This window comes from Chlorocebus sabaeus, chromosome 12 (assembly GCF_047675955.1).
Source record: "Chlorocebus sabaeus isolate Y175 chromosome 12, mChlSab1.0.hap1, whole genome shotgun sequence".
In the NCBI taxonomy this organism is placed as follows: domain Eukaryota; kingdom Metazoa; phylum Chordata; class Mammalia; order Primates; family Cercopithecidae; genus Chlorocebus; species Chlorocebus sabaeus.
In genome coordinates, this window is record NC_132915.1 from 99949555 (window position 1) to 99966532 (window position 16978).

Consider the following 16978-nt stretch of genomic DNA (forward strand, 5'->3'; position numbering starts at 1 on the left):
ATAGGGTAAAGCAAACATTAGAATAAAAAAGAAGAGAAAAAGGGAGGGAGGAAGAGAGGAGAGAGGGGGAGAGAGAGAAGAAAAAAAGATTACTTACTCAATGCTTTGATGCATGTGACCAAGACCAAAATGATCACCCTCTCCAATTCAATACAGTATTAGCATGAGGACAAAAGGCATTTAAAAATCAATTTGGAGTTATTTCTAGTGGGGGTTGCCTAATCTTTGCAAGTTGAGGAATGAGAATATTCCCCAACGTTGAAAGGGCCCTCAAGTATTTTTCTCCTTTAAGCGGCAATCTAATTTTCACAGAGAATTCATTCGGTGTCATTGTTTTGGTTTTAGGTGTCTGTCCTGCCAGGCAGGGGCCATGCACAAGGGCTGCATCTATCTTGAAGTGTGCACAATGGCCTCTCTTGCGGCTCTCTCTCTCTGTTATTGATCCTTACAGATGCTCCAAAGCCCTTCCCCCACCTTTCTCCAAATCCCAACCCCCATTCTGAAAGATAGCTTAAGAAATAAGACTTCCTGCCTAGCGACTGGCAGGGCTGAAAGACCAGATTGTATGACTCCACAGATCAGGCCTGCCACAGTGAAAGCTTGAATAGAGTTAACCCTCTGTGAACTAAAACAAAACATTTGTATGCCCAGCTGTGACAAAGGTTAATTTAAATGGACAAGGGCCCAATATCTAAAACCAGGCAATGCTTTTTTTACAGTAGCATTTTCACTGACCTCTTTTGTAAGCAGTTGATTTTGCCTCTTAAGCTTCCAAAACCTCCTTCAACTGGGATAATTCATTTTGCTTTACTAGAATTTTCAATGAAAGATTCAGGTGAACAGTTTTAAATTCATTTCCTTATTTTATGAAAGTTCTTGTTTTGGTACCGTAAGTTCTTTTCTGCAGTTGAATGGCTAAGAAAAACTGAAGTTTCAAAACTTAAATATGAACCAGGGGAGAACTTCCTGTGCAAAACTTTTTTCTCTTTCAGAGCTAGCGGACTACATATCACTAAGAGACTCAAGCTGGTCAAAAAAAAACCTAAATACGCCAGAGTCATTCCTTCTAAACTCATGTAATAACTGCTCTGGGACTCTGCCAGCTCCTAAACTCCTGTCCAATAGATCCAAAGCAAATCTTACTTCTTAAACTACTCCCTTTTGGAAAAGCTAGTATATCCAGGATAATTTAACAAAGAATTTCTGCGCATATTGGGAGAGGAGGCTGTTCAAGATAAATAACAGGCCTTACATATAACTGGTATTTTCTACGAACTTTCTTTTGTTTCTGCTAACTTACACTAAAAACCAGTACTTCTGGTATATAAGGTGCTGGGGGACAACATATAAGGGAGGAAAGAAGCCCAAGGTTACTAAAAAGAAGAATGCTATTATCAGAGGGGGTCCCACTTTCCTGGTTTGTGCATCCCCAGAGAGAGAATGAAACTGCAAAGCTGCCTATGGCAGATGTTAGCCATGCTGCAAGGGGCTGGGAAGTTTTCCCAGGACCAGCTATTTCGTAGGGTTAATGCCAGCCCTAGAAATTTATCAACTGCTTCAAAGAGTCGGGAACTCTTCTCAGCAGTGCTTGCCTTTAAGAAAATCAAACTCTTCGCAAACTCTTAGCTTGTACTTTATAAACATGGCAAAACTTTAATACTAAGATTCATCCATTTTATCTGTTCCTTCAGCTCTGTCTTTCCTGGCCTAAATAATAAAGTTATGGAAAAGTGGGGTTTCTCACGTAACTAGGAGACTATCCCAAATAAACAAGTTGTAACACTAGTGACTATTCATTACATACACACACATGCAGAAAATGTACCCATTTAAAAAGCAACCCACTTAAAAAGAAATTAGCAATGGCTTAGTCTTATATCCCAAACTGTAAAGTATAGAAGTTCCCCCACAGAGGATGAGGTTGCCTTATCAATGGCCTCATGACCCCAATTCTATCTATAATTAACGGTAGTAAATAAGGTTTTGGCAGATAGCGAACTGGATTAAGGAACTCAAAATATAAACAACTTCTGTCAAGAAATAAACAGAACAATTTTTAATGTAAACTTTACGTACTGAAACGTAAATTTAATTTTTTCAAGTCACTATAAAATTTAAATGAATCCCCCTTCTTCTGCTCTTCATCAACCACAACAATGAATTCACTGCAGTTCTCTCTCTCATTTTCTCCATTCCAAAACATTTACAGCCACTTGCTACATACACGAAAACTTTCTAGCTGAATTCTGCAAAGACACAAAAAAACAGTTGTCTGTGGACTGCCTCCCTTCTCCCTCAAGGCTATTTGCTCTAAACCTTCAAAGAAAATTTCTAACCCTTAGATTTGGGCCCCAGACTGTTCCTTACCTTCCCATGTCTCCATTTCATGCTTCTTGTAGTCTGTTGAAAAGTTCTATTGCAGCCATGAAGAAACAGAGATTACAGGACAAGTCCAGCTTGATGACTACCCTTCCGACACTTGGTCAATTTCTCTAAGCCGGGACTACGACAGTCATCCTTACAGGTCAGTTTACAAGCTGGTCATGTGATTACAAAGTTCAGGCTCTAAGGTCACAACGTGTATGGAGTTCGTTTATTACCAAAGGTTATCTAAGTGGAACTGATAGACTTACTTTCTTTAGTTAACAATACTGCCTAGCACTTCTTTCTGAAAACTATTATGGGAACCATTTCATGGGAAATTCTCTTCCAGTCTTCTTTAAGCTAAGATCCTAAAATTAAAAGGCAGCATTTAAAAATAATTTATTTAAAAGGATTCTGGTATATGGGCTTTCTTTTCTTCTTCTTTTTTTTTTTTCAAGAGTTATTCTATGCTATAGTCTTCCGTACTGGATTAGAAAATTTAAAGCCAAAACCTTTGGTCTAAGGGAAAGACAAAACGGAAACTCAATGTTAGGTATGTAGGGTTTTTCTGGGGGGTATGGGGGATGTGCAGGAGTGGGATTCCCTGTTTTCTGTCATTATAATAAACAATGACAAGGCAAATTCCTCTAAGAAAATTAATACATGGAGCTAAGAGTTGTTTGCAGGGCTTACTTTAGCCCTTCATTTCCATGCTCTGGTTATCTATACTAGTTTGAAAGAATGCTCTGATTATACACATTAGTTTGGAGAAAGGAAACTCAGTCTGCAAAATCCTTTTACAAAGCAAAAGTTACTAATTTCACCACCCCCCATCCTCACCCTTAGCCAAAAGTTTACACCTTCAAACTAAGCTTCTTGCTTCATTCCCCTAAAACTCGGAAGATCTTAAACAATCATCATGCTATAGCTTCCCTGATTCGTGAACCACACCAGCAGCATGCAGCAGAGTGTATGACACCAAGTGTGCACATACACACTCATACCTTACCACAGTACCCCAAAGGCTGGCAAATTGGAGCCACGTGCTAATGGCACATGATGTCAAACATTCAGCTAAATGATTCAAGTATCAGGACACAATAAAAGCACAAGTTCCACTAAGAAGGTGGAATGGCCCCAAGAGAAACTGATTCCTGAGGATAAATGTTTTTTAACTGTGTCAAACGGTTCATTCTATGAAATCTCCCCTCCCAATTTAGCTTTAGGAATAACTTAAAGGCTATGCACACTTTACAGCAGTATTCCAGAAAAAGGAGACCCTTCTTGGAGTAGGACTGGAATCTGTCACTTAGCAGCCATATAACTGAATGGCAAATATTGCTACTACCATTACTAGAGGGCTTTTCTAACCAATAGAGAGCATTAGGGTCATCTTACAAAGTAGGGCCGAAAGAGAAAGTGACCAATGATTTAGAGGAGGAAAAAGGCTACAATTTGTCTAAAAATAAATATTCTGCCACTGCCATGACACACTTTACCCCATCATAAATATACTGACCAGCTTTCCCACCCCCACCCAAACCCCATAGATTAATATTTTCTTCTCAGTCCCTGTGGATTTAATGTAGTTCTTAAATGATTTTAGTAAAGTGACTACAAATAGAATGAGGGTGGAAAAAATGGAAGGTGAAGGTCCAGAAGCAAAAAGCTACTCAATTGGAAACACTTAAAGGGCAGCTGTCTCCCTGAAGGATATGGATTTATTAGAAATATCTGTACACAACAGAGGTGTAGTAAGCCTCTGTGCTTTACTGCACCAACTTTTGGAGGACAAGATGAATAAGGAGCTATTTGTCTAATTTCTGCTACCAAGACTGAAGCAGACACCTTGATTTTCAAGATGAATCCAACTAACAATCCTTGATGCACCCATAAGCCTGAGAACAAATCTTTAACATAGCTTAATGAGACAATTAAGTTTTATCTTTGGATATGGAGCCACATTTCTTCAACACTGTCAGTCCCACAAGTTTTTTGAGAGCACTTTATAGACTCTACTGGGAGGAAGAGGGAAGAGAAGATGAACACACACCACACTGCCCATGTGAATGCAAAAGATGAACTCTAAATCTTATTTATTTAATTTTTTGAAACAGGACCTCGCTCTGTCACACAGGTTGGAGTACAGTGGCGCAATCGTGGCTCACTGCAGCCTCCACCTGGGCTCAAGCGATCCTCCCGCATAAGCCTCCCACATAGCTGGGACTACAGGGGACTACAAGCACGCACCACCATGCCTGGCTAATTTGTAAAAATGTTTTGTAGAGATTGGAGTCTATGTTGCCCAGGCTGGTCTTGAACTCCCGGGTTCAAGTGATCCACCTGCCTTAACCTCCCAAAGTGCTGGGATTACAGGCATGAGCAACCACACCTGGCCTAAACACTAATTTTTAACTACGGCTCCAAGTAAGATTGTTTAGCTGGGGACGCGTGTGCACATCAGTAGTTCCAGCTGTTCAGGAGGCTGAGGCAGGAGGAAGGCTTGAAGCCAAGGGTTTGAGGCTGCAGTGCACTGATTGTGGGGTGTGAATAGTCACTGCACTCCAGCTTGGGCAACAGAGTAGACTCATCCCTATTTAAAAAAAAAATAAAAAACAGAGAGAGAGAGAAGAAAAGTCATTTAAGATTAACAGAACTACTGGAATTTATAAATGGGAAGAAGAGAGAAAACGGGAAATCAACATTTTCTACTTGCTAATACTGGCTTTGAAATGTGGAAAAAAAGTAGATGAACAAAATTATAAATCCAAACATACGTAGCATTTGCATACTGCAAATCTAATGGAGTCCAAGTTGTTAGTTTTTAAATTCAGTTCTTTATATAACATCCTTCGTAAAAACGAAACCAAATAAAAACAAATCAAAAAGGAGTGGCAGGGTAAAATTAAAAAAAAAAAAAAGGGAAAGAGAGAAAAAAAATAAAATAATAAGATTAATTGTTTCTCCTCAGCATCCTCCTTGGTCTCCTCCTTCACCGAAAGAGCTTTTAGCTTTTCCGCCACTTTTTCGGCATGATCGTTTTTTGCCCGATCTTTTCTTTTCTCTCTCTCCAATCTCTTTCCTGCATTCTTCAAACTTTGTTTTGAATTTCTGTGCATTCTCAGCATTCAGGAAGCGGATGGCCAGCAGCTCTGGCTTGGGGCACTCGTCATTCCAGACTCAGGCATGGTCATTACCCACGTTGGGTTTCAGCTCCACCATTGGCGTGATGCAGCGGCGGGCACAGATCTTCCGGGTTTTGTCCCTCCTCATGAGGAGGTGGGTGGTTCCTTTCTCCTTGTGCTTCAGGAGCTTGACGTCACCAGTGGCTCGCTCCTTCCTTTCAGGGAGATCGTTCTCTGAGGCAAATCACAGTTTCGCCCCCATTTTAAAAAGTGCCTCTTCGGCCGCGGGCGATGGCTAACTCCTGTAATCCCAGCACTCTGGCAGGCCGAGGCGGGTAGATCACCTGAGGTCAGGAGTTTGAGACCAACCTCGTCAACATGGTGAAACCCCATCTCTACTAAAAATACAAAAATTAGCTGGGTGTGGCGGCGGGCGCCTGAGGCAGGAGCAGAGATGGCGCCATTGCACTCCTGCCTGGGCGACAAAAGCGATACATCGTCTCGAAAAAAAAAAAAGTTCCTCTTCATCTTCCTCCAGCGTTTTAAAATTTCTTGCTCAGGAAGAGAAACTATTGGCTCAAACTGAGGGTCATGGTTGGACTCGTCTGCATTCTCAATGAAGTATCCTGGTCCTCCTCAGTGTCCTTGGCAGCCGCCATAAGGGCGCGGCGGAGGCGGCGGCGGCGGCTCGGCTGAGTCGGTCATCGCTGGCTCCGCGGCCTCTCGGCGACTACTCATAGCTCCTTCCCTCTGCGTCTGGCCACGGAGTCCAAATTATGAATGGCAGAACCTTAGTTAACCACCAAGAGGTTGTTTCCACTTTCATTTTAAAGATGGACAAGCTGAAGCTTAAAGAAAGGAAGAGGCAGGAGTCATCAGACCAATAGAGAAGAAAATCAAATATCCTAGTCCTCTGTTCCACTAAACCACGTATCTTGAGGACAGGAAAAGGCAAAGCCTCTTTTGAGATGTTTAACACCATTCCCCATATGTTTATTCAAACAGACGCTCTCAAAGATGACTGCAGATTTTGAGGCTGAAGGGGTAATGTGAATTTAGTCCTTCAGGGTAAAACAAAAGACAGCAAATCTAGTGGCCACATTATCACTAGAATCATTTCTGCCTTATTTGTTTTTAAGAACCCTTCAATGAATGTCTGATGCAAAGTGAAAGCCACGTGACCATTTTCAAGGAGAGGGACTTGTATTCATTTTAGAAAATCAGGACCATGCAGCAAATGTTTAAAATTCCTTTTTAAACTTACAGAGGTTAAAACAAAAAACAAGAGTCCAAGATCTCTGGTTCTCATCTGTCAGATCCTTAATACAGACATTCCCTATGGCAAGGGAAAGAGTAATTTAATTCACCTAAATAGGAATAATGAAATCACAGTCAAATGAAGTCCATATTATCTGGAACTAAGAAGCAAAGCTCCTGAAAGTGAAAAAAGAATGAGAGCAACAAAGAACATCCTTGGATACAATTTCCAGTTATGCCTTCAACTCCTGGAGGTGGAAACAATTCATAGTTCAGGAAAAAACTCAAGAGTTGGAAGCTAAAATAAAATATTCCAGAAACCAGGTTTTAAAAATCTAGGTCTACAAACACTCATGGAGTGTCTCCTATTAGCTAGGCACTATGCTGGCTATGTTGACATAAAATAATATTATGTGATCCTTGCCCTAGAAACACTCATCATCTGCTGACCTCTCTAACCTTATTTCTCACCACTCCATACTAACTCACGTGGAGTGCACATAGACTAAACAGATAAATAACAGTATGATGTTATGAGTACTGTAACTAAAGTGGGTAAGAAAAGTGTTAAAGAAACAAAGATGAAGGAGCAATTCATTAGAATAGACTGAGGTGCCACAGAGGGCATTACATTTGAGCTGAACCTTGAAGTTCCACAGGCAGATAAGTAGGAAAGGGATTTCAAGACCTGAAGGAAGAAGGAGAAGGACTAAAGATGATCTCAAAAGATTCTGTAACGCCAATGCTATGTAAGAGTAATATGACTGGCTGCGGGGAAAGAAAAAAAAAAGACTGTTACAGAGTGTGCTTTAAGAAAAAAAAAAAAAAAAAAAAGGCTGGGCGTGGTGGCTCACACCTGTAATCCCAGCACTTTGGGAGGCCGAGGCGGGTGGATTACCTGAGGTCAGGAGTTCGAGACCAGCCTGGCCAACATAGTGAAACACCGTCTCTACTAAAAATACAAAAATTAGCCAGGCATGGTGGCACACGCCTGTAATCCCAGCTACTCGGGAGGCTGAGGCAGGAGAATTGTTTGAGCCCCGGAGATGGAGGCTGCAGTGAGCCAAGATCGCCCCACTGCACTCCAGCTGGGCCGACAGAGTGAGACTCTGTCTCAAAACAGCAAACAAACAAACAAAAAAACAAACAAAAAGACTGGCTGGGTGTGGTGGCTCACACCTGTAATCCCAATACTTTGGGAGGCCGAGCTGGGAGAATCACAAAGTCAGGAGATCAAGACCATCCTTGCTAACATGGTGAAACCCCGTCTCCACTAAAAATACAACAAATTAGCCAGGCGTGGTGGTGGATGCCTGTAGTCCCAGCTACTCAGGAGGCTGAGGCAGGAGAATGGCATGAACCTGGGAGGCGGAGCTTGCAGTGAGCCAAGATCATGCCACTGCACTCCAGCATGGGTGACAGAGGGAGACTCTGTCTCAAAAAAAAAATAAATAAACTAAAAACAAAAAAAAGAAAAACAAGACTCTTATAGAGTATGCTTATATAGGCTCAGCAAGGTGGCTCACACCTGTAATCCCAGTACTTTGGGAGGCAGAGGTGTGTGGATCATTTGAGCCCAGGAGTTCAAGGCCAGCCTAGGAAACATAGCGAGACCCCTGTCTCTGTGAAAAATTAGCCAGTATGATGGCACACACCTGAAGCCCCAGCTATCCTAGCTGAGGTGGAAGGGTTGCTTGAGAGCCTGGGAGGTTGCAGTGAACTGTGATCATGCCACCCCACTCCAGCCTGGGCGGCAGAGCAAGATCCTGCCTCAAAAAAAAGAACAGCCTCATGTTAACAACCAAATGCAATATATGTACTTTTAGATCCTGATTTGAACCAAACAATTGTAAAAAGACATTTTTGGGACAATCCAGGAAATTTAAATATGTGTAAGACATTTAATTAGATAAGTTTCCTACCTGCAAACTGAGGAACCTGGAAAAGGTGAGCTTTTCCTCCATTTAAAATTTCTCACAATTCCCCAGTCAAGATTTTATCCATGAATTTTTAAAGTATCCCAATCAAGAACAGATTATAATATGAATAAGTCCTTTTTGAATGAAAAGAAAACAAAAGAATCAGATACAGAGCATATAAATATAAATGCAGTCAACTATTGTGTCTCCTGAGAGGTCTAAACAAGTTGGGACTTCATTATCACATATGGCACCCATGACTGTTTACCTTCTTCTCAATTAAGACCCAGATTGGCCCAGAGATTAATGCAAATAAATACTCTAGCTCTGAACACAGCAACAGCTCAAACTGCTGTTAAGCAACATGTGAAGCTGAAGTAAAAAAAGATTAAAGTTGTAAAAAGCAAGTCTCAAACTTGGGGCAGAGTAAATTGACAGGCTTTCTCCTTTGGTGCTGCTGTAAAGGTAGACCACTTGAAGGTTAGTTGTTTCCAAGCCAACTCTGGTTTCAGCCCTGACTTCTCTGGTTGTTTCATTTGTCCATACATCCATCTATGTGACCTAGAGACAATGTCAGATGACATAGGAAAAGACTTCTATCCAAAAAGAACTCAGTTCTATGTGAGAACTCTGGGAAAAGGCAAGATAAAATACCCCCAGTGAGTGGGGCATGATCTCACTGAGTCCCATCAGTGGTTCCCAGGAACCTAAGGTACAAAGGCCCACATTCCTAAGGCCCTCCCTCTATAACCCAGCTCTTCCCGACTTCTTCAGCTTCATTTCCCACCACTCCTTGTAAGTACCCATTACTCCAGCCATGCTGACCCACTTACTTATAGTGCAAATATTATACTAAGCTATTCTATTTGCCTGGAATAACTCTTCTCACTATTTCCTTATAGTTTCCACTCCCACTTACTAATCTTACTGGACTTAATTTAAAAATCCCCTCCTCTGTAAAATATTTTAAGACTCCATTCTCCCAGACTTAAAATCAGACAAAGTCAAATTGCACCCTTCTTCCACGCTGCCTGGATCCCTAAAATATACTACGACATTACTCATCAAGTAGTATTTTTATTTTACAATTCTATCCTTTCTTATTAATCTCATGTACTCCAAAGAGTCAAGCCCAGGGCTGTCTTCAGTTTAGTATATAAAAGGCTTTCATAATACGTTAAAGCAATTAGATGGCTCCTCGAGAGGTGTGTGTGCTGTGTGGGTGGGGTACAGTTCTTCTGTTGAACTTCTTAATAGTGCATTCATATTCTTCTTCATTTTCACATTTTCTAACTCTTTCATCTTACCTCACAAAAGGTTTTTTCCCCTAGACAAACTCTACTTCAGAGTCTCCCATGTGTCAGGTCCTCTGTTAAATATACATTTTCTGATTTAGAAGCCTACCTGAGACTAAATCTTCCAACAATGAAGGGCTGGTACTGGCAGTCAAAGGTTCCTGATCAATATGTCATTTGCCGGGTTCCTGCATCAGTGTAGAACCACATGTTGCTGATGATCTTTTGATTAACATATATAACATAGGTATCTGTCACTGGATTCCAAAATATGAGACCAAGGACTGTGCCCCATATTTTTGCCAACCAGTGTATCTCCAGTGCTTGAATATTTGTTGACTGAAGGAAGGAAGGAAGGAAGGAAGGAAGGAAGGAAGGAAGGAAGGAAGGAAGGAAGGAAAGGAGTTGCTTCAGAGAGCAGCAACATAGGAAAGGGAGAAAAAAAACCCTTCAGGAATACAAATAGACCACCTTAGGCCAGCCATTCCTGCAAAGCCAAAACCAGTTTTCCCAGTCCCAATTCCAACTCCAGTAAATCCTACCCATACACAGAGCTCTCCTCTAATTGAGGGATTGGCTGTAATAAATCTGACAAGATCAGTTTCAAACAGCAAGTGGCAATCCTTCCTGCACCAATTCTATCCCTTTCTACTCTACTAAAAATTGAACTCTCTAAGGATAGGCACAGGTAAAAGGACAACAGGGGCTTATGCAGTCTTTCTTTAGGGTAGAACCTGGCTCCTGATGGCAAAGGAATCTATTTTTTTTTTTTTTTTTTTTTTTTTGAGAAGGAGTCTCGCTCTGCCGCCCAGGCTGGAGTGCAGTGGCCGGATCTCAGCTCACTGCAAGCTCCGCCTCCCGGGTTCACGCCATTCTCCTGCCTCAGCCTCCCGAGTAGCTGGGACTACAGGCGCCCACCACCGCGCCCGGCTAATTTTTTGTATTTTTAGTAGAGACGGGGTTTCACCGTGATAGCCAGGATGGTCTCAATCTCCTGACCTCGTGATCCGCCCGTCTCGGCCTCCCAAAGTGCTGGGATTACAGGCTTGAGCCACCGCGCCCGGCCAAAGGAATCTATTTTTATCAAACAAGAAATAATGCACATAATCCCAATCTGAGTCAACTACACTCAGCAACTGAGCCTTATCCTAGGTCCTGGAGTCAGGAACTGCTCCCTTGAATCTCACATCCTGATATCCAACTGCCTCCTGGGCATCTCCACCTAGATGTATTCATCAATAAGCACCTCAGACAAGTCCAAACCTGTTTTCCTTTAAAAATCTTTTCCTCTCTCTGGGCTCCCTGTTCAGTGAAAGGCATCAACCACCCAAGCCAAGAACCTGGCACTCTTTCCATGGCTCCTTCCTCCTCTTTGACTACACCCACATACAACCTTGTCATAAATCCTGTCTTTTCTACCCCCTCAAAAGTAGCTGAATCAGCTACGCTGAAGAGGTATTTACTAAAAAAAGATGGGATAATTTGAGCATCACTTAAAAATTATTAAATAGGGCACAGTGGCTCACACCTGTAATCCCAGCACTTTGGGAGGCTGAGGTAGGTGAATCGTTTTGAGTCCAGGAGTTCAAGACCAGTCTGGGCAATATGGCAAAATCCCATCTCTACCAAAAATACAAAAAATTAGCTGGGTGTGGTGGTGCACGCCTGTGGCCCCAGCAATTAAGGAAGCTGAGATGGGAGGATTGCTTTTTGAGCCCCGGGAGGCAGAGGTTGCAGTGAGCAGAGATCGTGTCACTGCACTCCAGCCTGACTGACAGAGCAAGACCCTGTCTTGAAAAAAATAGTAATTTTTAAAATGAAAAAAATATTAAGGGGAAAAATCAATATTTATCTTGCCTTTCCTAGATGAATTATACCACAGGGTAATAAACAGCTGTGGATAAATTTCTTTATAGAAGCATTCCAGCTGATAAATAAATGAGACATACTGGAATTAGAATAACACTGTGAAATAATAGATTCTAGATACCAATCATCAAACGCTGCTATATTACAAAAAGAGAGAACAAGACAGTACATATCTTCTGATGGAAGAACTCAACACCCCCATGAAGTAGTCTTGCCAAAAATGTTGGATCTGAAGGTTTGAAGTTGACTAAGTCTCTATATCCATCTTCTAAAATAAAAGAACTACAAAGTTCAAAAGAACACATTCATCTACATTACAAGGATGTAATCGGCAACATCTGGGTGTGGTAAATTCAACAAGACAAACCACCAGTGTATCTTAGAGGGCAAAAAAGATGGAGGAGAAATCTACAGATTAGGAAGACTAACCTGGGCAACAAAGTGAGATCCATCTTTACAAAAAATTTGCCAGGTGTAGTGATGCATGTACCTGTAGTCCCAGCTACTTGAGAGGTAGGAGTATCACTTGAGCCAGGAGTTCTAGGTTACACTGAGCTGTGATCATACCACTGTACTCCAGCCACTCCAGCCTGGATGACAGAGTGAGAGTGAGACCCTGTCTCTTAAAAACAAAAAACCCTCGCACCACTGCATTCCAGCCTGGGCAACAGAGCACAACTCTGTCTCTAAAAACAAAAGCAAAAAAACACCAAACAAACAAACCCCACACTTTTAAAGGATAAGGATACATGTTGGAATATTAACAAATGAAATAATGATACATAATACTTGCTTCAAAATAAAGTGGAAAATGAATGGGTGGAAGTATGAGTGGGACAGTGTTAGCCATTGGATGATGGTTGTTGAGGCTGGTACATGGCTTCATTATACTACTTTGTATTTCTATTTTTGTTTTATAAAAATTAAAGCACACAAATAAATCTTGAATCCATCTATTTGTTTCTGTCATCCCTCTCACAGTCTTGGCCACCACTATCTCCCATCTGGCTTATTTCAGTAGCTTCTTTTATGGGTATGTCTTGCTTGCTCCTTGCTTTTTCCTTTCTCTTTTTCTGCATCACCTTCCTGCAATCCATTCTCCATCCTGGCTGCGAAGACTCAAGTAAAACCATGCCAGTTCTACTTAAAACCTTTCACTGCCTTTCAGAATAAAGCACCTTCCCAACCTCATAAGAGCCTTCCTCTCCCTTCTCCCTTCTCATATTTCCAATGCTCTCAGCAAATAGTGCTATTTGCAGTTTCCCAAATGCGCCTTTGCATGTAGTGTTACTTCTGCCTGGCTAGTTTCCATGAATTATTTAATTCTCAGCAAATTCAGGCATGACATCTTCTAAGAAATCTTCTGCTACTCTTCCCTGCCCTAAAGGTTCCAATTCTATGAATGTCCACTGTTTCATCCCTTTGTGTGCCTGCCTCCATGTGTCCATGGGTCTGTGAATATTCCAAGAATAAGGGACCAGGGTTTGATTCATTTTTGTATTCCTGGAATCTATCACAGAACACAGCAAAAACGGGTACTTGATATATGTCTGATGGATTAAAAAAAAAAAACCGGCCTTGGCTTCCAAGAAATCCATCATTCTACAGAAGGAGCTAAATAAAATAAGGGGCAGCCTGGAATTACATACTTAGGAGTCAAACTTGGTATCAAATAGCAACTATACAACATGCATTAATTTTGTAAACTTGGGCAAGGCACTTCAGTTCTCCTAAGTCTGTTAAATGGGAACAGTGATTCTTCAGGGTTATTGATAAATAAGTATACAGTTCAAAGCAACTAAAATTATCTTTAGCAACACAACCCTATGTTCACATGACAGTGAGATAATTTAACAAACTCCAAGAACACAGGGTATGTGCCATCACCCACTGGCAGCTCCTCTGAACCCAAAGGCCATGGGCACCTCTTGTCAATAGGAACCTATCTCTGCTTGGTAAACTGAGGAAAGGGGATACTGCTTCCTTGCTACTTTCTAAGTTCCTGTTCCCTCTCTGTATATAGTCACTCATCTTTCTCTTTGGTGAATCCTGAAATATTATTCAATCCTGGACTTTGGAACTCAAGTTTTTGTTAGTTTAACCTTTAAACATGTTGAGTAAAGGGAATGGGTATCAGAGATTAGGATACACACTCCAGCACAAGGGACAATAAAACTTCATGCTGCTCCTGGACATCCTGGAACTGCAACTCAGGCCCCATTCTCTCAAGCTCAGGACTTTTTATTTTTTCTTTTATAGAAAGATAGAATAAGCTGGGCATGGTAGCATATCCCTATGGTCCCAGCCACTCAGGAGGCTGAGGCAGAAAGGTCACTTGAGCCTAGGAGTTCTGGGCTATAGTACGCTATGCCAATCCGGTGTTCCACACCAAGTTCATCTTCAACATGGTGATCTCCCAGGAGCTGGGGACCACCAGGTTGCATAAGGCGGGATGAACTGGCCTAGGTCAGAAATGGAGCAGGTCAAAACTCCCATACTGATCAGAAGTGGGATTGTGCCTGTCAGTAGCCACTGGATTCCAGCCTGGGCAACACAGTGAGACCCCATCTCTTTAAAATTAATAAATAGGAAGATAGAATAAAAGAGAGGTTCAGCAAACAAATTCTAGGGTTAAATCGAGTTTCAAATTTTGGATCCTGTAAATTTACTAGCTATGTGACTTTAGGTAAATTGCATAACTTGTCTCAATTTCCTCAAATATAAAATACGTTGTTAGCATTACCTACCCCATGGGGTCTCTGTGAGAACTGAAAGAGATAATCTTATGAAAAATGTTCAACATAATGGCTGGCAAACAGTAAATTTTCAATAACTTACAGTTAATATTACTTAGAATAATGTTTCTCATAAAATAATACCTGGGAGGGCACGGTGGCTCACACCTATAGTCCCAGCACTTTGGCAGTCTAAAGGATGATCGCTTGAGGCCAGGAGTTCAAGACCAGCCTGGGCAACATAGTGTAACCCTGTCTATATATACATACATATATACATACATACATACATAAGCAAGCTAGCCAGCCAGCCAGCCAGGCATGGTGGCAGACGACTATAGTCCCAGTTACTTGGGAAGCTGAAGCATGAGGATCGCTTGAGCCCAGGAGGTCGAGGCTACAGTGAGCCATGATCACGCCATTGTACTCCAGTCTAGGAGACAGAGCAAGACCCAGTCTCAAAAAAATAAATAAATAAAGTAATTTCATGCTTAGTAGGGGGAAAAATGACAACCAGAAAACAAAATTTAAAAAAGAAAAAAAGCACTTTCTAAATTTTATTTTTATTTTACGTTTCAGGGTACATGTGCAGCATGTGCAGGTTTGTTACACAGGTAAATGTGTGCCATGGTGACTTGCTGCATGTATCAACCAATCACCCAGGTATTAAGCCCAGCATGCCTTAGTTATTTTTTCTGATGTTCTCCCTCCCCCGCCCCCCAACAGGCCCCAGTATGTGTTGTTCCCTTCCCTGTGTCTGTGTGTTCACATTGTTCAGCTCCTACTTATGAATGAGAAAATGCAGTGTGTGTTTGTCTGTTCCTATGTTAGTTTCCTGAGGATAATGGTTTCCAGCTCCATCCAAAGGAGATGCAAGGGACACAATCCTGTTCTTTTTTATGGCTGCATAGTATTCCATGGTGTAATGTACCACATTTTCTTTATCCAGTCTATCATTCATGGGCATTTGGGTTGATTCTATGTCTTTGTCATTGTGAACAGTGCTGCAAAGAACGTATGTGTGCATGTAACTTCATAATAAAATCATTTATATTCCTTTGGGTATATACCCAGTAATGGGATTGCTGGGTCAAATGGTATTTCTGGTTCTAGGTCTTTGAGGAATCACACACCATCTTCCACAACGGTTGAACTAACTGACATTCCCACCAACAGTATAAAAGCATTCCTATTTCTCTGCAGCCTCACCAGCATATGTTATTTCTTGACTTTTTAATAACCACCATTCTGACTGGTGTGAGATGGTATCTCATTATGGATTTGATTTGCATTTCTCTAATGATCAGTGATGTTGAGCTTTTTCTGCTATGTTTGTTGGCTACATAAATGTCTTATTTTGGGAAGTGTCTGTTCATGTCCTTTGCCCACCTTTTTAATGTGTTTTTCTCCTTGTAAATTTGATTAAGTTCCTTGTAAATTCTGGATTACACCTTTGTCAGATGGACAGATTGCTAAAATTTTCTCCCATTCTGTAGGTTGTCTGTTCACTCTGATGATAGTTTCTTTTGCTGTGCAGAAGCTCTTTAGTTTAATTAGATCCCATTTGTCAAATTTTGCTTTTGTTGCAATTGCTTTTGGTGTCTTCATCACAGAATCTCTGTCTGTGCCTATGTCCTGAATGGTACTGCCTAGGTTTTCTTCTAGGGATTTTATGGTTTTGGGTTTTACATTTAAGTCTTTAGTCCATCTTGAGTTGATTTTTGTATACGATGTAAGGAAGGGGTCCAGTTTCAATTTTCTGCATATGGCTGGTCAGTTCTTCCAGCGCCATTTATTAAACAGGGAATCCATCCTTTCCCCACTGCTTGATTTTGTCAGGTTTATTGAAGATCAGATGGTTGCAGATGTGCGGTCTTATTTCTGAGTTCTCTATCCTGTTCCATTGATCTCTGTGTCTGTTTTTGTACCAGTACCACGCTGTTTTGCTTACTGTAGCCTTGTAGTCTAGTTTGAAGTCAGGTAGCCCGATGACTCCAACTTTGTTCTTTTCGCTTAGGATTGTATTGGGTATATGGGCTCTTTCTTGGTTCCATATGAATTTTAAAATAGTTTTTCCTAATTCTTTGAAGAATGTCAATGGTAGTTTAATGGGAATAGCACTGCATCTATAAGTAACTTTAGGTGGTATGGCCATTTTCACAATATTGATTCTTCCTATCCATGAGCAAGGAATGTTTTTCTATTTGTTTGTGTCCTCTCTGATTTCCTTGAGCAGTGGTTTGTAGTTCTCCTTGAAGAGGTCCTTTACTTCCCTTGTTGGCTGTATTCCTAGGTATTTTATTCTCTTCATAGTAATTGTGAATGGGAACTCATTCATGACTTGGCTCTCTGGTTATCTGTTGTTGGTGTATAGGAATGCTTGTGATTTTTACACACTGATTTTGTATCCTGAG

At 41.3% G+C, this 16978-nt stretch overlaps 1 protein-coding gene and 1 pseudogene across 4 annotated transcripts in view; both read right to left on the bottom strand.

Annotated features, from left to right (window-relative positions):
- The window catches only part of NR6A1 (nuclear receptor subfamily 6 group A member 1), a 256395-nt gene that overhangs the window by 77723 nt on the left and 161694 nt on the right, over positions 1-16978 (bottom strand). The gene's annotated exons all lie outside the window — the stretch shown is intronic.
- On the bottom strand, positions 4580-6595 carry LOC103239885 (ran-specific GTPase-activating protein pseudogene; annotated as a pseudogene).